The sequence below is a fragment of the Symphalangus syndactylus genome, chromosome 6 (assembly GCF_028878055.3).
Source record: "Symphalangus syndactylus isolate Jambi chromosome 6, NHGRI_mSymSyn1-v2.1_pri, whole genome shotgun sequence".
Lineage (NCBI taxonomy): Eukaryota > Metazoa > Chordata > Mammalia > Primates > Hylobatidae > Symphalangus > Symphalangus syndactylus.
In genome coordinates this window covers 126,563,414-126,590,763 of record NC_072428.2, presented here as the reverse complement: position 1 = coordinate 126,590,763, position 27,350 = coordinate 126,563,414, and positions in this window count along the sequence as shown.

Sequence of the window (27,350 nt, the reverse complement as noted above, 5' to 3'; positions counted from 1 at the left end):
GGAAATTGGCAATAGGAGCAATTCCAAGCTTTCCTGAGGAAAAAAAAAAAAAGAGACTAGAGAAAGGATTTGTTGACAGTATCACAAAATAATTTTTTAATTTTGAAAAATAATAGAATAAAAGCAGATTATTGCCACTTACACTAAATCCAACTATACATAATGGATTGCAAGAGGGAAAATCATTAGTCATAAATATTGTACTTTCCCATCTTCATGCCATGAAAATATGCAGAAACAGCACATATATTTCTCTTACTAATACATGTGATAGAAATAGTACAGTCTTTTAGGCCACAGAGCCCCAGTTTAAGTCAGATCTATCACTTTACCAGCCTCATAATTTTGGCATGTCTCTTACCCTAAAAGCAAAATATAAAAATAAAATGTATTGCTTTTTAGACAGGGCATTATTATTCCTATTCTTATCAGAATCTGTGAGGGTGTGGCCTAAATATAGAAGTAGTGATTTTCATAGCTGTTTCAGATGCATATCCAGATATGATAAATACTGCTTCATAGCACTATTTTATCCTTTTAAAAATATGCATGCCTTAGGTAACTAAACACAGTTTATATAACTTCATTGACCATTAATTTTTCATTTTTGGTGAGTTATCCTAGCTGTGTGCTTTTGCTCATTTTTCTACTTGGTTGTTTTACATATCTCATTGGTTTCTCACTGCTCATTAAGTATATTAACCTATGGCATATGATTTGAGAATTTTTTCCATTTTATGCTTTTTTCCAATATATTATGCTGAAGCATTTTGAAATAATGTTTATAAGTATTTGGTAATAAATATTTACATACTGATTTGTTATTTGTATGAGAAGAATCCCTCCAAACCCTAAGATCACATTGATATTTATATGTAGTATATATATGCTGTATTTGTCCATTTTCATATTGCTGTGAAGAAATACCCAAGACTGGGTAATTTATTTTAAAAAAGAGGTTTAATGGACTCACAGTTAGACATGACTGGTGAGGTCTCTCAATCATGGTGAAAGGCGAAGGAGGAACAAAGGCACATCTTACATGATGGCAGGCAAGAGAGCATGTGTAGGGGAACTGTCCTTTATAAAACCATCAGATCTCATGAGAATTATTCACTGTCATGAGAACAGCACAGAAAAACCTGCACCCATGGCCCAAGTATGTCCCACTGGGTCCCTCCCACAACACATAGGGATTATAGGAGCTACAATTCAAGATAAGACTTTGGTAGGGACACAGCCAAACTGTATCATTCCACCCCAGACCCTCCCAGATCTCATATCCTCACATTTCAAAATAAAATCACGCCCTTCCAACAGTTCCCCAAAGTCTTATCTCATTTCAGCATTAACTCAAAAGTCCACAGTTCATCTCAGACAAGGCAAGTCCCTTCTGCCTATGAGCCTGTAAAATCAAAAGCAAGTAAATTACTTCCTAAACACAATAGGGGTACAGGCATTGGGTAAATACACCAATTCCAAATAAAATAAACTGGCCAAAACCAAGGGGCTACAGGTCCCATGCAAGTCTGAAATCTAGTGGGGCAGTCAAATCTTAAAGCTCCAAAATGATTTCCTTTGACTTCATGTCTCACATCCAGGTTACACTGATGCAACAGGTGGGTTTCCATAGTCCTGGGCAGCTCTGCCAGTGTCACTTTGCAGGGTACAACCCCTCTCCTGGCTACTTTCATGGGCTGGTGTTGAGTGTCTGAGGCTTTTCCAAGGCATACAGGGCAAGCTGTCAGTGGACCTATGATTCTGGGGTCTGGAAGACAGTGGCCCTCTTCTCATAGCTCCACTAGGCAGTGCCCTAGTAGGGACTCTATATGGGGACTCCCATCCCATATTTCCCTTCCACACTGCTCTAGCAAAGGTTCTCCATGAGGGCGCCATCCCTGGAGCAAACTTTGGCCTGGATATCCCGGTGTTTCCATACATCCTCTGAAATCTAGGTGGAGGTTCCCAAACCTCAATTTTGACTTCTGTGCACCCTCAGGCTCAACACCACGTGTAAGCTGCCAAGGCTTGGGGCTTGCACCCTCTGAAGCAATGGCCTGAGCTGTACATTGGCCCATTTTAGCCATGGCTGGGACAGAGGGCACCAAGTCCCAAGACTGCACAAAGCAGCAAGACCCTGAACCTGGCCTATGAAACTACATTTTTCTCCTAGGCCTCCTGGCTTGTGATGGTAGAGGCTGCCATGAAGACCTCTGACATGGCCTGGAGACATTTTCCCCGTTGTTTTGGTGATTAACACTTGGTTCCTCATTACTTAAGTAAATTTCTATAGCAGGCTTGAATTTCTCCTCAGAAAATGGGTTTTTCTTTTCTATTGCTTTGTCAGGATGGAAATTTTCCAAGCATTTCTGCTCTGCTTCCCTTTTAAATACAAGTTCCAATTCCAAACCATATCTTTGTGAATGAATAAAACTGAATGATTTTAAGAGCACCCAAGTCATCTCTTGAATGCTTTGCTGCTTAAAAATTTCTTCCGCCAGATACCCTAAATCATATCTCTCAAGTTCAAAGTTCCACAGATCTTTAACGCAGTCTTAATGCTGAATTCTGCCAGTCTCTTGGTTAAAGCATAGCAAGAATCACGTTTTCTTCAGTTCCCAAATAAATTCCTCATCTCCATCTGAGACCACTCAGCCTGGACTTTTTGGTCTCTAGGAAGCTCCAAACTTTGCCATATCTCTGTAATCTGAGCCCTCCAAATTGTTTCAACCTCTGTTACCCAGTTCCAAAGTCACTTCCATATTTTTGGGTATCTTAGTAGCATAATCCCACTCTACTGGTACCAATTTACTGTATTAGCCCATTTTCATACTGCTATGAAGAAATACTGGATATTGGGTAATTTATAAAGAAAAAAAGGTTTAATAGACTCACAGTTCCACATGGCTGGGAAGGCTTCACAATTATGGCAGAAGGAGAAGGAGGAACAAAGTCACGTCTTAAATGGTGGCAGGCAAGAGAGCATGTGTAGGGGAACTGCCCTTCATAAAACCATCAGATATTGTGAGACTTATTTACTATCATAAGAACAGCATGGAAAACCCACCCCCATGGTCCAATTACCACTGGGTCTCTCCCAGGACATGTGGGGATTATGGGAACTACAATTCAAGGTGAGATTTGGGTGGGGACACAGCCAAACCATATCATATGCAATATATAATATAAATTATAATGTATATATACAGATAGTTCTTGCTTTGCATTGTAGTGCAGCACCATAAAATGACTGTTTTAGCTGAAACAGAGAAAATGATAATCTATGGAGAAAATTAAAAGAGATATCATTGAAATTTTTGTCAAAATATTACAAACCTCCCTTATTTTTGTCATAAATGTGTAGGAGAAGCTAAAAATAGTAAAACTAATATTTTCTAAGCACACCAAAATTTAAATATTAGGGGCTTTAAGATTTGAAATATTTCGTATTTTTGCTGAAAGCAAATGCACGAAGAGTAGCTTGAAGAATGCTTTCCTTCACATATAACATAGGACACAGAGTGAACCTCTTTCTTACACCTTGCTGAATTGTCATTTTCTTTCTAAGTTTGGATCAGTTTCCACCATTTTATCCTTTGCACATTCAGTGTTGTGAGATATCTCCAAGAGACCCTTTAATGTAAAAGTTTTGCCAATGTCAGTTGCTCTGGGGTATTCACATCCTCTTTCATTCCAACCACTTTCCAAGTTTACATCCGGCATTATCACTTTCTATTTCTAGGCTATTCTTCTTGGCTAATTCCCTCTTTTGACTATTAATTTTTGTAAAATGTCACATGAGTTCATCACTGGCTGTATAAACTGACAGATGTACAGGGAACAGTCACCCATAAACTTTGAAATAAATGATGTGCTTGGTCACTGATTACTTATCTAGTGATTTGCTGAATTGGGGATGAAAAGCCAGCAGCAAAGTCTATACTTTATGCAGTTACTCACAGTTAATATACTGTGGTATCTGAAATTTAAACTGGTTGTTCAGAGACCAATACTTTTTAATAAAACTGTGATAACAAAAACTCATGAAAAAATTCATGAATGTCAGACCACATAAAGTGAGGACTGCCTGTTTATAATATAACAACCAATATTTTATTCCATTTATTTTGATTATATGTTACATGTAACTTTATTAACTAGGCCAAAAATTTTTTAAATTCATTTGCCTTCGGAGACCAGGTTGATAGCTTAAGAGTATAAAGAACAAATTATACAATAGATAGCTCATATAAAATGAAGAGTATAGTTTACATAGCAACAAATATAATTTAAATCCAAAAATGTTTTTTGCAAATTTTGTTGCTAAACACACTTTTAATTCTCCTACTTATTCTAAATTCTACTTATTCCACTACTTATTCTAAATAATCCACATTTTTGTTATATTTATGAGGATGGAAATAATCAATATTTTTACAAAGTTCCACCTGCAAAAAAAAGTCCTTGATAAAAATTATACATTTACTGGCTCATGCCTGTAATCCCAGAACTTTAAGAGGCCAAGGCAAGTGAATCATGAGGTCAGGAGTTCAAGACAAGCCTGATCAATTACAGTAAGTGGATTGATAGTTTTGTTCAGGTCATTTATGTTTTATCAATATTCTGTCTACTTGTTCCATCAATTACTAAGATAGGATGTTAGTGTCTAAAACTGTAGTAGTGAATCTGCCTATTTCTATTTTATGTTTTTCTATATCTATTTTGTATTTTTCTTTGTATATTTTTCTTCATTTATCTTGAAGTTTTCCTTCCCCTTCAGATTAAGCCTTTGTTCTTTGAGGGAGATAAAGAAGGTGAATTTGGTTGAATTCTGGTAGTGGCTGCTGTTATCCCCCAGCCAGCCCCACTAGATGAGTTTTCTCAATATTCCCCCTGGTCTTCTCTGTGAATAACTGATGTGGTTCCCAAAAGAAAAGCATGTGAAGCCCCCTACGTTGTTGATAAAGATACATGAGTGTTATGTCTCTTTGGAGAATTTACCACTTCATTTTGTATAGTGTCCATCTTTATCATAACTTGATAATATTCCTATTCTTAAAACTACTACTTTGAAATTATGATAGCTACTCTAGTTCTATTTTGATTGGTGTTTGTATGGTATATCTTTCTCAACATTTTTCTCTTTAACACAAATATTTGTTTATATTTAAAGTGTATTTTTTGTAGACAGCACATAGATGCATCTTACATTTTTATCCAATTTAATGAATTCTGTCTTTTAACTTGTATGTTTAGACCATTCTCAATCACTATGTCTTCAAGTATTTCTTCTTCCTATCCTTGTTTCCCTTTTGGCATTCCAATTACTCATATTTCAATAACTCAATTACACATTAGATGGTTATGTATTATCAAAGATATAGGTATTTCATTCCTGTCAAACTCTGTTTCTCAAACTCTCTCTCTCTCTCTCTCTCTCAGACATACACACACATTTCAGTTTGGTTAATTTCATATATACCATGGAATACTATGCAGTCATAAAAAAGGATGAGTTCATGTCCTTTGCAGGGGCATAGATGAAACTGGAAACCATCATTCTCAGCAAACTAACACAGGAACAGAAAACCAAACACCACATATTCTCACTCATAAGTAGGAATCGAACAACGAGAACACAGGGACACAAGGAGGGGAACATCACACGCTGGGGCCTGTCGGGGGTTGGGGGCTAGGGGAGGGATAGCATTAGGAGAAACACCTAATGTAGATGACAGGTTGATGGGTGCAGTTCGGTTAATTCAGTTGGTTAATTAACCAACCTATCCTCAAGTTTAGTGATTTTTTTTTTTCCTCAGCTCTGTCAAGTCTCCTCATGAGCCTGTTTCAAGCATTCTTTACTTCTCTTACTTTGATTTTGAAATCTAGTACAGGTGCTCCTTGATTTACCATGGGGTTACATACTAAAAAAGCCATTATAAGTTGAAAATATCATGTTGTAAGACATTTAATACTCTGATAAACCTATCATAAAGTCAAAAAGTTGTAAGTTGAATCATCATTATTTCCAGATTTTCCTCAACTTACTGTGGGGCTACGTCCTGATAAACCCATTATACAGTCAAAAATCTTCAGTCAAATCCTTGTAAGCTGGAGACTGTCTATATTTTTATTTGGTTCTTTTTAAAAATTTCCAATTGCTCTGTTTAAATTACCTGTATGACCTTCCATGTTGTCTACCTTTTTCATTAGAGACTTTAATATATTAATCATAATTAAAGTTTCTGTCTGATGGTATGACACTTCCAATGTCTATGACATACATAAATCTTGTTTGGGTGATTGTTTTGTCTTTTCTGAGTTTTGTTGCCTTTTTGGTATGTTTTCAATTTTTTTTGTTAAAAGCCTAGTATGTTATATAGAACAGCAGACACTAAAGTAAATAATCTTGGAGATAAACATCCTTCTACTAGATCTGTAGTGTGGGAGTTTTTATTAATTCAAGAATTGAAAAATTATTGTTGCTATGGTTAGCCTCAGTTTGCCATAAGCTTCAAATTTCTCAAGGGATATCTTCTGCTTAGTGTGTGGACTAATTAGCCAAAGGATGTTTTTTTTCCCTCAATGTCTGCTCCTGGCTTGGCAATGAGCCTCTTCTCTTGGCTTTTAATCTTCCCTTTGAGTTAGCGCCCAGAGATAATCTGTCCTTTTCAGCTCTATCAGATGTTTAGACTATTATTTTTACTCAATACTGGTTACTGTGGTGGTGCTGACTGGGTAAGGAAGTAGGAGAAAATTTTTTCTATAATTTTCATTAAGCCCAAGTCTTAGGCAGTCATCTGTGTACTCGGTCCTCAGAGGCTTGTTATTCACAAGTGTTTCTGCCTTTCCTGGACTTCTGGCCAATACGTATTCCTGATCTTCCACCAGGTATAGAACTGATTTTGTGGGTTTTTTTCTTTCTTTCCTGTTTTCTGTTCCCTTCCCCTGGCTGGAGTTGGTTTCCATCAGTTCTCCCTAGCCACAGTTTTTGTTTTCCTTCCCCTTCAGATTAAGCCTTTGTTCTTTGAGGGAGATAAAGAAGGTGAATTTGTTTGAATTCTGGTAGTGGCTGCTGTTATCCCCCAGCCAGCCCCACTGGATGAGTTTTCTCAATATTACCCCTGGTCTTCTCTGTGAATAACTGATGTGGTTCCCAAAAGAAAAGCACGTGAAGCCCCCTACGTCTGTGTCTCCCAGGGCCTCCTCACTTTCCTGCTTGCCTGGTACTGGTTGTTCCTTTGCATGTTTAGTGCTTCCTTCAGGAACTCCTGTAAGCCAGGCTTGGTGATGACAAAATTTCTCAGCATTTGCTTCTCTGTGAAGGATCTTATTTCTCCTTTGCTTAGGAAGCTTAGTTTGGCTGGATATGAAATTCTGAGTTGAAAATTCCTTTAACAACGTTGAATATTAGCCTCCACTCTCTTCTGGATTGTAGGGTTTCTGCCGAGAGATCTGCTGTTAGTCTGATCAGCTTCCCTTTGTGGGTATCCCGACCTTTCTCTCTGGCTACGCTTAACATTTTTTTCTTCATTTCAACCTTAATGAATCTGATGATTATGTATCTTGGGGTTGCTCTTCTCAAGGAATATCTTTGTGGTGTTCTCTGTATTTCCTGAATTTGAATGTTGGCCTGTCTTGCTAGGTTGGGGAAGTTCTCCTGGATAATATCCTGAAGAGTGTTTTCCAACTTGGTTCCATTCTCCCCCTCAATTTCAGGTACAATAATCAAACATATGTGGAGAAATAGGAACACTTTTACACTGTTGGTGGGAGTGTAAATTAGTTTAACCATTGTGGAAGACAGTGTGGTGATTCCTCAAGGATCTAGAACTAGAAATATCATTTGACCCAGCAATCCCATTACTGGGTATATACCCAAAGGATTATAAATCATTCTGCTATAAAGACACATGCACACTTATGTTTATTGCGGTACTGTTTACAGTAGCAAAGACTTGGAACCAACCCAAATGCCATCAATAATAGACTGGATAAAGAAAATGTGGCACATATATACCATGGAATATTATGCAGTCATAAAAAAGGATGAGTTCATGTCCTTTGCAGGGGCATGGATGAAACTGGATACCATCATTCTCAGCAAACTAACACAGGAACAGAAAACCAAACACCACATATTCTCACTCATAAGTAGGAATCGAACAACGAGAACACAGGGATATATGGAGGGGAACATCACACACTGGGGCCTGTCGGGGGTTGGGGGCTAGGGGAGGGATAGCATTAGGAGAAACACCTAATGTAGATGACAGGTTGATGGGTGCAGCAAACCACTATGGCATGTGTATACCTATGTAACAAACCTGCACATTCTGCACATGTACCTCAGAACTGAAAGTATAATAAAATAAAGAAAGCATTTGAAATATGCATTGAAACAGATGTATATATATAAAGCAACATTAGAGACCTATTTCTTTTCTCATGCAGATACCTGTATAGATACCTATATAGTATTAAAAATCTTAATAATTGGGAGGTTAAATGCTATTTATTATTAATTTTTTAAAAATTAATTTGTGGAATTTCATTTATCTTTCAAGACTAAGTTAATTTCCAAGAGACAGAATACTAAGGAGGAGATGATATTGACTAGTCCCTTTATAGCTATTCTCCAAATGTCCAGAGTCCACATTTGCCATTTTTGATCTCTTGGTTTAACTTGGAAGCCTCCATGTTCTCTCACTATCCTTTGTCTACACTTAACCAAAACCACTGGTTCTTATTACTAATATCTCTACAGGAGTCCCACAGGTAACCTCTATTTTTTCCACCCAAACCTGTGTCTTCTCATGCCAGTCCTTCTGATTGGAGCACATTCCTTCCCATATCTGACGATTGACTTCTTTGTCTTCATCTGTCATGTCACATTCCTTATACTTAATATTTAAAAAAAAAATCATTTTTCCATTAATTATGATATTTCCTTCCTTTCAAACACTAGTGATTTGTTCATACCTTCTACTTCGTTCTCCTTTGTTTGGTAATGCATTTCCTATTTCTTGTCCTTGATGAACCCTGATACTAAGTAACATACTATGGAAAAGCTGCCCATGTGGATAGCCCCATCCCTCCTGTTTTATCACCTCAGGCCCTAATGAAACTCCCTGTTCAATGCTCAGTGAGGATCCCTGTCATCATTTTAGGCTTCCACTATCTGACACTGAATATTGAGAAAAAACTTAAACAAAAATGAACTCAATGCTGGACTAGGGTTTGTCACAATGCTACATTATACCAAGAGTTAAAATAGTCAATTATTTTATTTTATAAAATGGCAGAATTGACAACTTTGACATTTTATGGAAAACACTTATACCTAGAAGTAAATACATGTAAAAGTTTAAATTTTGAAGTCAAGATCATACAATCTTCTCACTTTGATTTGAGAACATTTCATTTGCTACATTTCACCACAGCCCATTTACATGATATTGGCAGCATAGAATGGAATATAAAAAAAATGTATAATGTAATACTGGAAGCATTTCCTTCCTGGTTTATATTTAATATTTTAAGTATAAAGGAGGAAGCAGTTTTAACTACTTTCCCTCACACTCACACATCCCAAACTGTATTTTCGACTAGGGTTCAAGCTGTAACTCCAAGCTGATGTTGAAGCCTTTGGTCCATTGCAATACTTTTTCCATCCAATTTGCAGAAACATTTGTGCTTCAGGCCCTTGGCCTGCAAAATCTAATTTAAGACTATGTGACAGGAATTTCGAGCTTTTGCTGAGAATATAAGAAATAATGCAATCGAAGCAAAAAATGAAAAAGAATAAATATGTACTGACTTCCCCATACTGTCTCCATATAATACCGAGTATTTTTATTTCCTTATATTTTGCTTTAGCTTTAGTTTATTATCAATAAATTTGATTTTTATTACGTGTATGTTGTTTAAATATTTATTTTTGCCAGTTGCAATCAACTGCAAAAAAATAAAAATACTAAAGTGGGAATGTGACACAATAATTAGCATTGGCTATTGAGTAAGAAACACAAATGTCAGGAAGTGGTCCGAGTTCCACTAGATCTGTGACCTAGGGCAAATTGGTTAAACAATCCTACACTCAGGTTCCGTATCTGTATCATGGGAAATATAGTAACACCTAAATAATAACATCAGTGTCTCCATTTGTGCTGCATATTTTCTACTTGCTTGGCTCCCTTTTCCTCACTAGAACAACTTTCAGTCTTCTCAGTTCTGTTCTATACACCAGGAGGGTTGATCTCTAAGTGCTTGATTAGGTAGGATCCTTGGCTTTCTTTAATGGGTTTGAATTAATGAGAGAAACCAGCAAGAAATCTAAAAATGGAAAGAGATAATTCTGGGTTCTTCTTCCTCTCCATCTTTAATTTAGCACTGTGGTTGTGGCAGGGGGTGTACCCCTTGACTTCTCAGGCTCCTGTTGATGGCTCTTCCCTCGTAGCTCCAGGTCTTCCCATATCCCAGTAACATGACTTCCCTCCTTGCCCTCTTAGGTTTAAGGGTAGTAATGACTTTCTACTAGTGCTATTCTGGATACCTGAATATTGCTCATACATTCTCTAACTCTGCCAACTGTGTTGAAAATAGTATTTTCATCCAAAAATAGCACTATTAAAAGCAACATCCAGTTAATTCTGTTATTTGGGGGTTTGATAGAAATTGACTTCATAATTTTATGAATAACAAGCATATTTCCTTTCAACGTTCATCTAATTTTACTTTCATTTGGGTTTTTGTATCTCTCAGATTATTTACATTCTTTCTGTATGAATCTTTTCTATTTCAGCTATTTTTTCTCTTGAGGTGCAGTGAATTAGAAATGCACATATACCTTTAGGTACAGAAACATCATGGGTTTGAAGATGAAAGGTTAAACTTTTAAAATAATTTCCCATACCTTACTTAATATGAATATTTAATTATTCTTCTTGGGCCTAGAAAATACATTGAGAAACATTGTTTAGGGGACAGTCTATGATCACATATACACACATGCTCACACGTGCCCTGGGTCACAATTTAGAAAAATAGTCCCGCTGACTTTTACTAATCATTAGAAATATTTTTCAGTCTTCTTCACATTCCTATTATAAGTCACAGGGCAGGTTCTTCTAGTAGCCATAGGTACTCTTAGCTCCTATGAAACTATCCAAGGTTTCATCCAGCTCCCTTAGCTCTACAGACAGAGGCAGAAGGAATTATTTCTTTGACATCTTAAGAACTGTGAACTTTGCCCTCCTCCTATACTCTTATGACTAAAAATAAAGGCAGCAAAAAAGAATTGTAGCTGTGTTTGAACTGCAAGCTTTCAGAGCAGCATTGCTGTTTTAGCAGATGCCACTGCCTTATATTAACTGTGACAGAAGTTGCATGTCCTGAGCCAAAGGAGAAAATAAATGTTTATTATCAGACTGCAGAGCTAAAAGCCAAAGGCAGGGGATGGGAAACAAATGGACAGAAAACCACAGATGAAGGAAGTGCCATGGAGACCAGCTCACTAAATCTGTGCACATCCACACTTATGTAAATCAAAGTAATTCAATCAGGCAGATTCCAGATATGTTCCTACTGGGTGCCAGAATTGTATCTGAGGAGATAAACAGAAACTAGCATAATCTTTATCAAAGTGACTAATTTTCCAAAGTATATCCTGATCCCTCAATCCTTCCTGGTTTAAAGTTCTAAGCTCCCTCTGAAGAGACTGGAATTATTCTGGAAATACTAATATGATAAATTACAGAATCCCTGAACACATTTATCAGATGGGGTGTACTTTGAAAAATTGGTATGATGCTTCCATGGTTTTGGATCTTAATGGAACAGCCTGAGAAGGGATCCACTATAGTCCTAATTTAACAACTAAGTTAAATCCAGAATGTTTCTAGAATTATCCGCCAAAAAAGCACAGTGTTGAAACTTCCCCAATGGAATCAACAGAAGTGCTCTAGGGCTCATCTAAACCAACCAGGCTTCCACGATTCTTCTAGTTTTAGACAGCTTTTGGGAAACATAATGCTTTCAGAAACTTTGAGCCAACTCAACCTTTAGGTTGCACATGGGAAGATCTAAAGGTTTAACACATACCCAAATATTTGTCACGCATAGAAGCTTTAACAATAATTTTTCAAAATTTACAGAAACATGAAAGAACAGATACCCATTCAATGAGTATATGAATTAGGAAAACCATATACCTGATCCAAACAAATACACTTATAAAAATGAGAGCAGTTGTTTTAATACTGTGCTAAGACAGCAGTTCCAAGCCATGTCCAAACTGGGCAAACCAGGGTGTACAATCTTTCAAGCATAATTCAACATGGCTAGACTGTTTGGTATGAAGGAAGAAGTCATGGAGTTGAGACTAAAAGTCAGTCAGTGACAAATTATTCTGGAGGATTTTGAATTTCAGCCAAAGATACTTTGGTTTTCTTTATAGATACGAGGAAATCATTCTATAAATCTATCAATTTGAGAGATTAGGTGCCATATCAATGTGTTTCTTTGTATAAATCTAAAAGTCAAGGGCAAATATATTCTTTATTATTTATTTTACAAAGTGTCTTGCTCCTATCAGACTAAGTCTTCTAAGTGTTACATGTTCCAAACATTTATTTACCACTTGCTCTACACAAGGCATAGTATTTGGATGGGGAGATACACAAATGATGTAGGCCCTGACCTCTAAGGAAAACATAATGATTTACATACACTAGCTAGATTTACCATGGAGCAGAATTATGTTAGATGGGATAGTTCAAGCAGAGTCTCTGTTTCCTATTCCCTTTGTTTTCTGCTTAATACGCAATACAGTACTCTCTAACCAAGGGCTCAATAAATTGTTTAGTTAATAAATTATGGAAATATTCTTTTTCATAAAATCAGGTATTCCCAATAAGATGGATATTAGAATGAAATGCCTTTATTGGACCAACTATTCGCAACCCAGGGCACTTAGTAAAAGATACCATGCAGAGAGTTGATTGAGAAATTGTATTAGCACAGTCAATTTTTTCAAAATGCATTTTCTTTTTGGTTTTTACTATCCTGCAAAACCTAGCTTGCAGGATCAACTCTTCCCACACGCACAGGATTAATCCATTTTTGAATGCATAGCAATTTAATGCGGGGGAGTTCCTTATGCAAGCAATTCTCTGAGAAATTTAATAGGCTGCAAAGAGAGTGGAGTTGATTATCATTAACCAGTGTAAACAAGCCATGAGATCGTTGTACGTTTAGGACCACAAGATAAATATACATCTCATCTCAAATTATACCTATCACAGTCTAATGAAACAGCGCACATGGATTTTTTTTTTCTCTAGACTATGATACTTAGCTTCTGTAATTCTTTGTAAATACTGTTCTAACCCCTTCATTTAAAATCTGAGCATTCAAATCTTAGAGTTTAGTCATGTTGCTAGTTACTGAGAAAATAATAAAAATGAGGGAAAAGTCATTATTGTTATACATTAAACATAATGGTATATTCCAAATATAACCCAGTTATTTTCATAAATTTGAGTATTAAAAGTTGAGAGAGTATATGGCTATATTCTAGATATATTTCAAAGTAGACCTTAGTCTTGTCGTCCCAAAATGCAGATATTAATCAAATGTTTTCTGATGCTTATAAAACATTGAATTTGGCATCATCTTCAATTCAACTTATCATAAATAGGAACTGAATAAACCAGAAATTTAAAGTTCTTAATTGGACATTGGACATCCTTTAAGCTTCACAAATCTATTCATGGTGGATTTCATACAGTAAGGGATAATATGGCAGCCTAAAAAGCTTAATGCAGTGATAAAGTTTATACTACTAAAGGCTATTTTAGGACTTAGACGAATTTGGTTTTTTTTTTTTAAACATAGTGATACGTGAGGTTTTGAAAAGACAAGCAAGTTCTTTAAAGATTAATATATTTAACATACTCTTATTATAATATATATACTTTCTTTTCCATGAATTCCATAGGAAGTAATACAAACTAAGAAACTGAGGCTAGAGAGACATTCACCAGCAAGTTAATGAATGACAAAAATCAGGACTAACTCATGGGTCTCTTGAATCTTGATTTAAGATTCCTTCAATTAGGGGTGTGTGTGTGTGTAAGAGACAGAGAGAGAAAGATGGGGAGAAGAGTGAGAGAGAGAGAAAGACAGACTTCAAATTAAATATTAAATGCTACCTTATTGTTTATGAATTATAACTTTATTTTCATTCTTATAGCTAATCAGCTGCATTTTGGTTGTTTTTAGTTGTCAAGAAAAAGCATCTGAAAGCATTACTCTTCAAAATGAAATCCAATAATAGTTTCCATTTGACTTAACCCTAGTGGCTATAATCAAGGCATTATTTACCATTTAAGATAATATTCTATGTAGAGAACATATATATAAATTATTATTACATATTTATCAATTATCCCTTGTATTGATGCACACACAAACAGATGCGCCATTGTTCTCCATTCTAATATAGGAAACGTGAGTCCCAAACAAAACACTTTTGAAAAGTTTAAGCAAATAGTTGATGAAATATTTATTGTTACTTCTTTTTATCAAGTTGAGGGAAATGAGTTAGTAGTTTTACATGGTAAATGCCAAAACTTCTAGAAACCCTTCTCACACACTAGCAACAAGAGGCAACTCAAAATAAACTGTCTAAACAGTATATTACTTAATTAGGTAGCAGATTGATCAATGTTCTCAGTGGAATTCTTTCCCATAACTTATCAGACAAGTGGGAGTTACCCCATAGGTATGATTTTAGTACATTCTGTATCAGCTGAATCTACCTTAATGAACTTGGTCTGAATTCCCTATCTCCTTCAAAGGGGGGTGGAGGGCAAATTGCTGCCACAGGTGACTTTTTACCATTCCCAGTGAAGAAAAGGGCCAATTCCATATAACGTTTATAAAACTGTATAAACATAGCTTATTAATCCTTTGGGTTGAAAGGTAGTATATAAATGTAAGATATTAAAGTGCTTAATCAAAAGCACCTTTTTCATATCATCTGTCAAGCTGAATAAACAAAAATGTAAAAGGACATAATATATAACTGCTGGCATATCCATCAAAAATAGCCACAGCTATTCCATTTTTGGTCAATTATTTTTGTACAGCCTTAAGTTCCAAAGATTTCAAAATCCTTGTTGAAATATAACCACACACTTTTACCTACCTCCTCCATCACTGCTTAAATAACTTTCTAAGTGCTAGCATAAACAAAACTGCGTATCCTTGCTTCATAAGGTTTTATAGTATAAATATCCTCTCTGGATATCAAGCCATTAAAGGTAATAGTTAAATTTTAAAAGAACTCAAAGTCGGGGGGATACTACTCAAATGAAATTAATTTCCATTTTCCTCAGGACTAGTTGGAGCATGGTCATGTTCTTCATTTTTCCTGTAGACTCTATGGTCCAACTGAAGTGGATTTGGAGACAACCTGAGTCCATCAGTGAGGGCTCCTATCCCTTTTTAGAACAAGTAACTTACTTGTTTCTTACTTGATTTCTGATTTCAATTCAGAAATCCCCTGGCACTCCCTAAGTATGGGATAAGGCATATTTTAGTGTGGGAAATAGGGGGCCTATTCCAATATATTGTTGAGGGGGGCAGGAGTGGGGTTAGCATGAATTGAAGTTATTGGCAATATATGACTAAGAACAAATAGGCTCCTGACATCATCATGGTCATCATTATCAGAGCCTAAACTTATTCACTATTCAATATGTGCTATTCACTGTGCTAAGCACTTTGCATCCACTCTTTAATTATCCTAATAACCTTAAAAGACGATATTAATATTTTTTATTTTGTTTATTTATTTATTTATTTATTTGAGACAGAGTTTCACTCTTGTTGCCCAGGCTAGAGCGCAGTGGCACAACCTCGGCTCACTGCAACCTCCGCCTCCAGTTTCAAACAATTCTCCTACCTCAGCCTCCCAAGTAGCTGGGATTAAAGGTGCCCACCACCACACTCGGCTAATTTTTGTATTTTTAGTACAGACAGGGTTTCACCATGTTGGTCAGGCTGGTCTCGAACTTCTGACCTCGTGATCCACCCACCTCAGCCTCCCAAAGTGCGTGATTACAGGTGTGAGCCACCACACTCAGCCGGGAGATATTAATACTATAGATTCCAGTTCAGAGACTAAGTAACTGAGATTACACTCTTAAAACAAAGATGAAAGTTTTATAAGGGCATGGAGCTAATCTAGGGTTGACTTCTAGAACACATTGCTCTGGAAGACCTATCAATGTCCATAACTCAGGCCAAAGGCAATGGTAAGAAATGTATAAGCGGCTTTGGGGCTGAATTTTTAAGGTCAATGGTGAAGTTAATATTTCTATATGATGTGGTATAAGGTAAGGAATCTTTTTGGGATGGGGAGGGGCTTCAGCTGAAAGATTTGTCTTTCACTGTGCAAAGTATATAACATAAGAAAGAGAAAATGTCATTTGCCCACCTGTAAGAAATATGGGTGTGGAGTGAAGAGAAAAAATATTGATAGATATTGTAGAGAAGGAGGAAGAATTTCAGTGGCCAGCCATTGGTAGCCAAATGTCTAAGGCACTACCACAACTGTAGGCAAAAGTTCTGAGCTTTCAATCATAGCTTGACCTGTGAATGCACTAGGCTGATCTTACAGTAGAATCATCCCTCAGGTATCCCAGGAAGACCCTTATACTAATATTAGCACTAATATTTGTGCTGTTCTCTAATTTTCTTAGGTTCCTTCCATTATTCCACTCTTTAGGTCCTGTGGAAATTTGGGGATCAAATCCAAAAATCCTACTTTCATATCAAAGCAAACCAAGATTCAGAATGAGTCCCAGCTTGACACTTGACAACTGTGTTGAATTTAAGGAGAACTCTGTCATATATGGTTTAAAAACATGGTCTTGGAGGCTGAACTGGTTTTAGTAATTTTTCCAGAAGCAGAATAATATACATGGTGTGGAAGAGCAGAGGGAAGTTGCTTCAAAGTTCCATTCATGAAACTTTTAGTTGATGTCATACAAAAGTATTGTGTTATATTCTCAAACCATCAAATTAATAATAGCACGCAAGCAACTGTTATGTAAATTAGAATAAGAAAAATTTCCATAAGAGGGTAACAAAGAGCTATGTGAGATTCTATGGGGAAGAATTAAAATGAAAAATAGAAATTCTCCTTGAAAGATATGGCAGCAGAGAAGAACATAAAAATCTTATGCCACTTTGTTTGTTAGGCCATTATTGGAGAAGGTTTGAAGATAGATTAAACAATAAAATCATACAATGTTGGCGCTAGAATTTAAACATATCTAGGATACCAGATGTTAGAAACACCACCATGGGAAAAAATAGGGTATTGGATTAGAAAAGTTCTAGACCATGGAATATCTGAGGAGGAAACCTGACTTGTCAGATGAACACAAAAGTAGTATAAGATAGCCCTTGATTTGGAGCTAATGGGGGCAGGGAGCATAGAGTTCTTCATACATTGATCTGTAAGCCTCCTCTGTGTAAGGAAGGACTAATTGTCTGCTATTCTTACTAAAGCTCTTTAAAGTTATAGGTATATTTTCATCATTGTAGTCTTAGCACAAAAATAAAGCTGGGTATAGAACTATCACTCAACAAATATTGGATGAATGGATGAGTAAAAGAAGTGTTATGCACATGAATGGTGAAGAGGCTACAGGAATTAGGAATCACTGGGAACTAAGGTGAAACAGGGAATTATGGATTCATATTTATTTACTCTGAGTTTATGACTCGCTCTTCTCTAACCCTAGACTTGGTGCTGTTGAACCTCCAAAGCCAACACCTATCTTCCATGTTGGAGCAAATTGCAGTGTCTCTAGGACTGGGAATAGCAAAAGAGAATGAACTGGGCATGTAGCTTTGGGCATTATACATAAAAATATCTCACATCCTTCATATCATGGCCTTAACTCTCCAGTATCTTTCCTGATCATTTCACTGGAGAGCTCCAGAGACAACTTACAGGTTAAGGGAGGCTGCTGGAGAGTGCAATTCAAGTGCAGATATGAAGAGTTTGCCCAAAATGCATTGTAGATTTAAAAGCATAAGTAAGTGAAGGGACAAGGTGTTAATAACAGTAAGAGAGAACAGAACTTAATGGCTTTATGTTCTTTATCTTCATGGTCAGGAAGAGTAAATATTTGTTAGAAAGTGTATGCATGAAATAACTAAGGTAGAGGACACCTGTTTGTCTAAGGTGGTAGCATTGCACATTATATATGCTAATACTGTTCTTATCTTAAAAAGCTCTTAAACCAATGTTTATGGTAGATGTTTGTTTTCATCATTTCCAGGTATTAATAAACATGGATCACTTGGATTACATACTCATGAAAATGTACAATTAGTCATGTTTATTTATGGACACTTGGTATTTTTGAGGTCTGTGAGAAAGCCATCTCTCTCACACACTTTTTAAAGTTAGGCCAGATTTAATTTAAGCTCTACTGCTTTGTACCTCAGGTATTTATTATCTTTTTGTCATGTAAAATGTTAACTTGGAAAAGTAGTTAGGCTATTTTTTCTCTGTATTCTAATGGTCTATTATTACAAATATTTATATGTAAAAATGTAATAATTATTTTTAAAAGACGAATGGAAGTATAATTTGAAAAGTAAGAAAACAAGAGCATGATTTGGATGACGTGATTAGCAGTACCACAGCAACAAATGTATTTCTAGAACACTGTATATAATGTAGCCTTTCTGACCTAGCCATCAGCAGGGAATTCTATTTTGAGTTGGTTTCCTAAGAGGAAAATGAGTCATTCTGAAACATTTACCTTTATTCACCCTACCCTTTATATCCAATGTCATTATTTAGAAATAGGTACTCACCATTGGAAATTAAGGGGGTTTGTGGTTATGGAAAACTTCCTACTATAAATCTACTATGACTACCACCTGACAAGATATAAAATGGCTAAATTTTGAGCTGAGATTGTTTTTAGATTTACTCATTGACATTTAATGCTTTCTCTATGACAGGTACTTCTCAAATTAGGTTTCTGACACACACACACACACACACACACACCCGACACACATACACACATCTAAAGACACACACGATAGGCAAAGACACAGAGCAGGTGTATCTCCTCCACAGGAATTTTTATATGAAGCCAGAAAAATAAATTCCATGTTCTGACTACAAAAGCACATATTTGTGTTATAATAGATGCAAACTTAAAATGAATCCATGTGAAAACAAAGAGACAATATTCTTAGAGGCAAAGATTAAGGAAACTGGACATACTGAATTCAGATTTCTAATTAATAACAACATACCTAGAGTGCAAATATTGACCCATTTTCTGAAATGCAAGTCTATTTTCAGCTTTTTTCTGTGCTACTGCCTTTCATATCATTTGTTCACAAATCTCCACATTGACTGTCTGCCTCTTCTGGAATCATAAACCATGATAACATTTTTAGGATGTCATAACATTCATATTGCCAACCACATGGCATATATTTACCTCATCTTCAGAGAAACTAAAGCATTTGGCACTATTGACCACTTCCTCTTGTACAATTTTCTCCTTTCTGTAATACTCCTGTCTCCTGAAGCTCCTTTCTCTTTTCCCATTACATGTCTTATTTATGGACCACTTTCATTCTGGCTTGCTTCTAGATACTGGTACATTACTCAACTCTGTTCTCAGTAGTATTTTTTGTTGTTTTAGGTGAAATAATCAAATTATGAGGCTAAAGTTATCCCCCTATGTTATGCTTCTCCAACTTGAATCCCCATCTGGACCTTTAGACGAAGCTTACATTTATATATTTGATCCTATTAATCAATTCAACTGAGAGACTGCACAATCTCACTTTGTTCAAACCAAAGTTATCATGTACCTCTTCAAACCTGTCTATATCTTTTATTTTCTATTTTAGATGATGACTCCCAGGGTTGTTCCCTCACCCTTATCTAATATTCAACAATAATCTGCATATCTTACCTTCTACTTCATATGTGTTCCCTCAGGAAAAGTCTCAGTTCATGTTTTTATTGTATCTTATCTAGATCATAAAATTAACTCAACTGTCTCCCCTCAATATATCATCTCTGACACAGTATTTCCAAAATATTCCTTTATATTAATAGGAATTAAAGATTCTTATTAATAAGGTAATATCTCTGCTTAATACCTTCAAGAGGCTATCCCCAACATTTATAATGAAGTTCAATAATTTTTACATAGGACATAAACTCCTGCATAATTTCCTGCTTCCTACTTCTTTATCTCTCGCTATTTCTCTATCTATACTCTTTCTCCTTCCTCCTTTTTTATTTACTAACTTCCCACATTCTGAATCATTATCTTCTCTTTTTTTTAACCTAACAAAGATCTACTTGTGTTACCAAAAGTCAGCTGAAATATTATCTTTTCTAGGTAGTCTTCCCTAACACTATAACTCATTTCAATAAGGCAACACTAGGCTCCTTGTTAACCTCATTGGTACCTTTATAATAGCACTACCTGGTAACCAGTGATTTTCTTCATCATTTCATTAAGTAAACTATGAAACCTTAGACTCATCCTTTGAGTATAAGGATGAGTCTATATCTCCTTTCTTTCATAACCTACACACATTTTGTCAGAAAATCCTCTTGATTCTACCTTCAAAATACATGTGGAATCTTGCCATTTCACACTACTGTCTCTCCCTCCCTAGTACAACATACCAACATGAGCCAGAATTTCTATGACAACTTTTTAACTGGCCTCCCATGACTTCCCTGGACTCCAAACAGTTCATTATAAACACAGCAGCCAGAGTGATCATTTTAAAATGTAAGTCAGTTCATGCCATTTCTCTGCTCAAAACTCCAGCCTGGTTCCTCATTTCACATGGAGAAAAAGCCAAACTCTGCAAGGGTCTACATAATCAGGTTCTCTAAATCCTCTCTGACCTCAACTCCTCCCCACTCCACCTGCCATCACACTTGGCTTCTCTACTACTAGATCATCTCACCTCAGGGCTTTTGTGTTGGCTATTCTTGCCTCATAGAGCCACATGGGTAACTCTCTTACCTATATGAAATTTGTGTCCAAGTGTTACTTTCTCACTGAGGCTTAACTATAGCACCATACTTAAAATTGCAGCCTGCAATTCCTATTAGCCTCTTCTTGCCACTTTACTCATTTATCCCATAGTATTTATTCCCTTCTAATGTATTACTAATTGTGTTATTTATTTATTTATTTATTTTCTGCTTCACTCTTCTTGAATATGTTTCACAGGAACAGAATTTTCTATTTTGTTCACTTGTATATTCCCATCAAGAACCCCAGGTTTGGCTGACTGTGAAGGTCTTTTCCTGACAAAGTGAACCTGTAAAGACTGGAAAAGGTGACTGATTTTTAAATGTGCAGAAACAATGCAAGAATATAAAGATCACAGAGAATTAAAGCAACATGACACCTTCAAAGAAACTAACGAAGCTCCAATAACAGATGATATGGTTTGGCTGTGTCCCTACCCAAATTTCGTCTTAAATAAGGAAGAAAAAATAAAGCACTTCAGAGAAGTCAGAAAACAATTAACAAAATAGCAAGTTCTTCCCTATCAATAATTAGTTTAGATGTAAATGTACTCTTTTTTAATCAAAAGACATAGAGTAGCTGTACAGATTTGGAAAAAATTTAAAAACAAGGTACAATGGGCCAGGTGTGGTGACTCACGCCTGTAATCCCAGCACTTTGGGAGGCCAAGGTGGTTGGATCACGAGGTCAGGAGTACGAGACCAGCCTGACCAACATGGTGAAACCCTGTCTCTCCTAAAAATACAAAAATTAGCCAGATGTGGTGGCGTGTGCCCATAATTCCAGCTACTCAGGAGGCTGAGGCAGAAGAATCGCTTGAACCCAGGAGGCAGAGGTTGCAGTGAGCCAAGATCAGCCTGGGTGATATAGCAAGACTCCATCTCAAAAAAAAAAAAAAAAAAAAAAAAAAAAAAAAAAAAAAAAAAAAAAAAAAAAAACGAAAAAAAAACAAGGTACAGCGATATGCTACCTACAAGCTATCACTTTAGCTTTAAGGACAAACATAGTCTGAAAGTGAAAAGATGGAAAAAAAATATTTCATACATATGGTAAACAAAAGAGAGCAGAGGTAGCCATACTTATATCAGACAAGATAGACTTTAAGTCAAGAACGTATTCCAAATGCCTAAAGCAATGCCTGTCAAATAGTGGTATTTAAGTAAATATTTATTAAATCAAAGAGTAAACAAATGAATAAATGAAAATAGAATTCATAATTTATTTCTCTATTTCTAATCCTCCTAGTATAGTGCACGACACACACATACAGTAATGGCTGAACAATTGTTATTACTAGATTAAACATGTAAATGAATTAATGAATCCCAGAATGAACATAAAAATAAAGGCAGTAGTGATTAAAGGAAAGGTTAGAAGACATAGTGGGGTACACAAAAATAAAGATATAGCCTCTGATTTAAAGATGCTTCCCATCTGGAAAGTATAGGCAATGTATGCAATTGTAAAAGACATCTAAAATTCAGAAACAGTTTCTAGTCTTGACTCTTCTATTCTGCTTTGGAAACTACAGTATTGCTGGTTAGCTAATCTGCCAAACTTTCATCAGCATTTCTCACAATTTCCACTAGGACCCTATTTTTATATCTTAAATTCTCTCTTATTCCACAGACTAGCTAATGTTCTCTTCATAGAGAGTCCTAACATCATTTTTTTTATTATGGCATATGAGAAGATGGAAGCCACACAAAAAGAAGATGTTGCTATAGTTTTAGATGAGATGGTTATTTTTTCTTCAAAAGAAAGCCATTTGAGTATTTTGCTTTTAATCAATATTTGCTCACAGTTTATTGTGTTTGGATTAATGGAGATGATTTTGTCAGTTTCTGAATTCTATTTTCCATCATGTAGATTTTTGTGTGAAATAAATGAAAAAGTTAACCTACACAAGACATTCATTTCTTCTGTAATTTAAATTTTTATTAAATTTGTATAAGATGCTTAAGAAAGAATCAATAGAATAACAGTGAGATACAAGAATATGGAGAAACCACAAAGAGAAAATAAAGGAGAACCCAGATAGACAAAGAACATTTATACAGATAGAATGCAGAAGGTTCTGAAATGTTGTGTAAGACTTGTGAGTCCTTTTGAATCTTAAAAGAAAGGTTTTTTGCATCTTAGTATGAGCAGTCACTCTGCCACTCTAAGTATGAAAAGAGAAATGGTCAATCTGATTTCTAATACAAATACTCAAAAACTCTTGCCAAAGGCAGTAGAAGTTTTATATTAGTTCATTCTCACACTGCTATCAAGATACTACCTGAGACTGGGTAAATTATATATAATTATATATATATATATACACACACACATATATACATATTGTATGTATATATGTATATAAATACATAAATAAATGTATATATGTATATATGTATATAAATACATATATTGTATGTATATATGTATATAAATACATATATTGTATGTATATATGTATATAAATACATATATATTGTATGTATATATGTATATAAATACATAAATAAATGTATATATGTATATATGTATATAAATACATAGATACATATTGTATGTATATATGTATATAAATACATAGATACATATTGTATGTATATATGTATATAAATACATAAATAAATGTATATATGTATATATGTATATAAATACATAGATACATATTGTATGTATATATATATAAATACATAGATACATATTGTATGTATATATACATATTGTATGTATATATGTATATAAATACATATGTACATATTGTATGTATATATGTATATAAATACATATATACATATTGTATATATATGTATATATACACATATAAATGTATATACACATATATATGTATATATAAATGTATATACACATATATGTATATATAAATGTATATATGTATAGATAAATATGTACACATATATGTGTATAAATATATATATATATATATATAAAAGGTTTAATTGACTCACAGTTCTTCATGGCTGGGAAGGCCTCAGGAAACTTACAATTATGGCAGAAGATGAAAAGGAAGCAAGACACATCTTACATGGCAGCAGGAGAAAGGAAAGAGAGCGCAAGGAAGTGCCACACTTTAAAACCAGCAGCTGTCATGAAAACTCACTCACTATCACAAGAACAGCACGGGGGAAACCATCCCCGTGATCCAATTACCTCCCACCAGGTCCCTCACTCAACACATGGGAATTACAATTTAAGATGAGATTTGGGTGGGGACAAAGAGACAAACTATATCAGGTTTGTTATTTATTATGCTGTGATAATAAATGCTTTAGTTTGGTGCCAGTCAGTATACTATCTAGAGTACAAATTCCTTAGATAACCAAATTCAACCTAACATTAAATTAGCCCAGTATTAATCACCAGAAAAAGTGCAGTGGTAAATACTGAAAAGAGCATTTAAATGAATGGGGTGGCTTAAAAAGATTGTAGTGGTAAGGCACATAAATAAAAGCAAAAATAATTGCATTCTATTTTAAGCAAAGGTCATGGAAATTCCTATTTTCTTAAGTTACGGCAAAAATCAATTAGTCTACAATTGGAAATTTTTTCTGTCAGACAGTGCCAAGCCCAGGAGAAATCATTGTTTGACATCACTAATAAAATACACAGCTTTTCATTTAATATGTAGTTCTCCCTAAGAATATCACCTCAGAAAATTATCCATCAATAGAAAAGCCTTCTTATACTTGTTCTATGTATACATTTTTATCTGCTATCTGAGAAGAAAAACATCCACGAGACAATTAGAAAGAGACAATGGATGTGTGCATTAGCGAAGATGTAGTTAATATTAAAAGAAAAAAAGTGATTTGAGAACTATATGGCCCAGGTTTTAATTCTACTTCAGCACTCACTGTGAGATCTCAGACAGGTTACTCAATCTCTTTAAGTCTTAGTTATAACAATTTTTTAAAACTTTAGATATGATGTCACAAAGATGGTATGGTAAGATATATCAGCCTACATTCTCCCACCAAAAGACAAACATAGACAGCTAGCCATAAACATAAGTAGTTAAAAAAGGGTTCAAGGGCCCATTAAAGAAGCTGCAGCAACGCTTTGGACCACCCTCCCCCTTCCCCAAGCCTCAAAAAAAATAACCTGGAGAATATCCATTTATAAAGGATCACTAGTGAGACCAGCATACCTAGGACACCAGGAGGCAGCTAGAAACAAAGAAGGGGGAAGTCTACAGGTATTACCCACAAATCTGGAACCACTGTGGTTCCCAGTGGCCTCCTTTGCAGAGGACAGTGGTGTATTTTTCTACTGAGGTAATGAACAGCCCATCATGCTGAGGAAATCCACAGGAGACATTGGCACACCCCTCCTTCTGCCAATAAATGGCAGTGGAGGCACCTGCACCCCAAGCTTCAGCTCAGCCACTAAAGAGTGACCCCACTCTGACTCCACAGCTTCTATAACTCTGTACAAGCCTGTGTTTCTATTTTCAGCTCCCCAGCTGCTTCACAAGCATCTACTTGCATATTGGTACCAAAACAGAAGTAGAGGTACCTGTGTCCTGGGCACCAGTGCTCTTATCATCCCAAATCCCAAAACTATAGTCCTTTACATATGCTAATGTGTCAGGTCTCAGGTAAGTGGCCACCGCCTGGGTGCTACTCAACAGACAGCAATACCACCATCACCATGAACTGGCCTGCAACCCAGACACAGGCCAAGAGTGATCGATCCCCTTAGCTAAAACATCTCCAGTGGGAGAAAAAAGAGATTGAGAGGATCTTAGCTGCCATCATCTCTGAAGACCTCAATAACCATTGCAGCCACTGAGGATCCCTGCAATCTTTGTCAACACCAATCTCAGCTGACAAAGCTGTACAGAGACTACAGAGCTGAACTCACTTGTATCAGAGCCACTGCACTTCATCCAGAAGCGCCCTCACAATCCCTATAGGGGAAGATCTTCCAGAAAAACTAGCTGTACAATCTGGAAGAGGAGATAGCTCCATCAATGTATAGACATCAATATAAAGCAATAAGAAACATGAAAAACAGAGGAGACATAACACCCCCAAAAGAACACAGTAATTTCACAGTAACTTATCCCAAAGAAATGGAGATTTAAAAAACTGCTAGACAAAGAATTCAAAATGTTCTAAGGAAACTTAGTAAACTTTATTTAAGAAAATACAGAGCAACAGTTTAACAAAATCAGAAAACAATAAACAACCAAAACAAGCAATATAACAGAGAGATAGAAGTAATTTTTAAATATAAATTTTATGGCCAAAAAAATACAATGAATAAAATTTGAAATGCAATAGAGTATTGACAGCAGCATTGATCAGGCAAAAGAAAAAATCTGTTAACTTGAAGACAGGTTACTGGAACATGTACAATCAAAAGAAAAAAAAGAATGAGAAGTGTGATGGTTAATACTGAGTGTCAACTTGATTGAAGGATACAAAGTGTTGGTCCTGGGTGTGTGTGTGAGAGAGTATTGTCAAAAGAGATTAAAATCTGAGTCAGTGGGCTGGGAAAGGCAGATCCACTCTTAATCCAAGTGGGCACAATCTAATCAGCTATCAGCATGGCTAGAATATAAGCAGGCAAAAAGAACATGTGAAAAGAGAGACTGGCCTAGCCTCCCAACCTACATCTTTCTCCTGTGCTGGATGCTCCCTGCCCTTGACATCAGACTCCAAGTTCTTCAGTTTTAGACCTTGAATTGGCTCTCCTTTCTTCTCAACCTGCAGATGGCCTATTGTGGGACCTTGTGATCATATGGAGTTAATACTTAATAAACTCATATATATTTTCATTAGTTCTGTTGCTCTAGAGAACCCTGACTAATACAGATTTTGGTACCAGGAGTGGTTCTAGAGGAGCAGAATATTAAGGATGGAGTTCTTTCATTGGTTTTGGGGTTTCTGGATTTGGATGCTTAATATGATTAGACCATAAAATGCTAAGGACTCTACTTCTAATAGTATGGAGAACACTGATAGTCATTGGAGTGAACTCTTTAGAGAGTTATGCAAAACAAATGCCTTTGACACTCCTGATTCATTGCTCATGAGAGACAAGGAGTTTAGTGACTCTTACATAGAACCTTTGACTGTATGTGGAGAACCAAGAACATAATGAAGTTGATTGGTTGCTCCTAAATTCAGTGAACAAAGTGATGAAAGAAAATGATGCACTCAGGGATTCTATCTCCAAGCTCTAGAAGCCAATACTGAGCCTCAAATT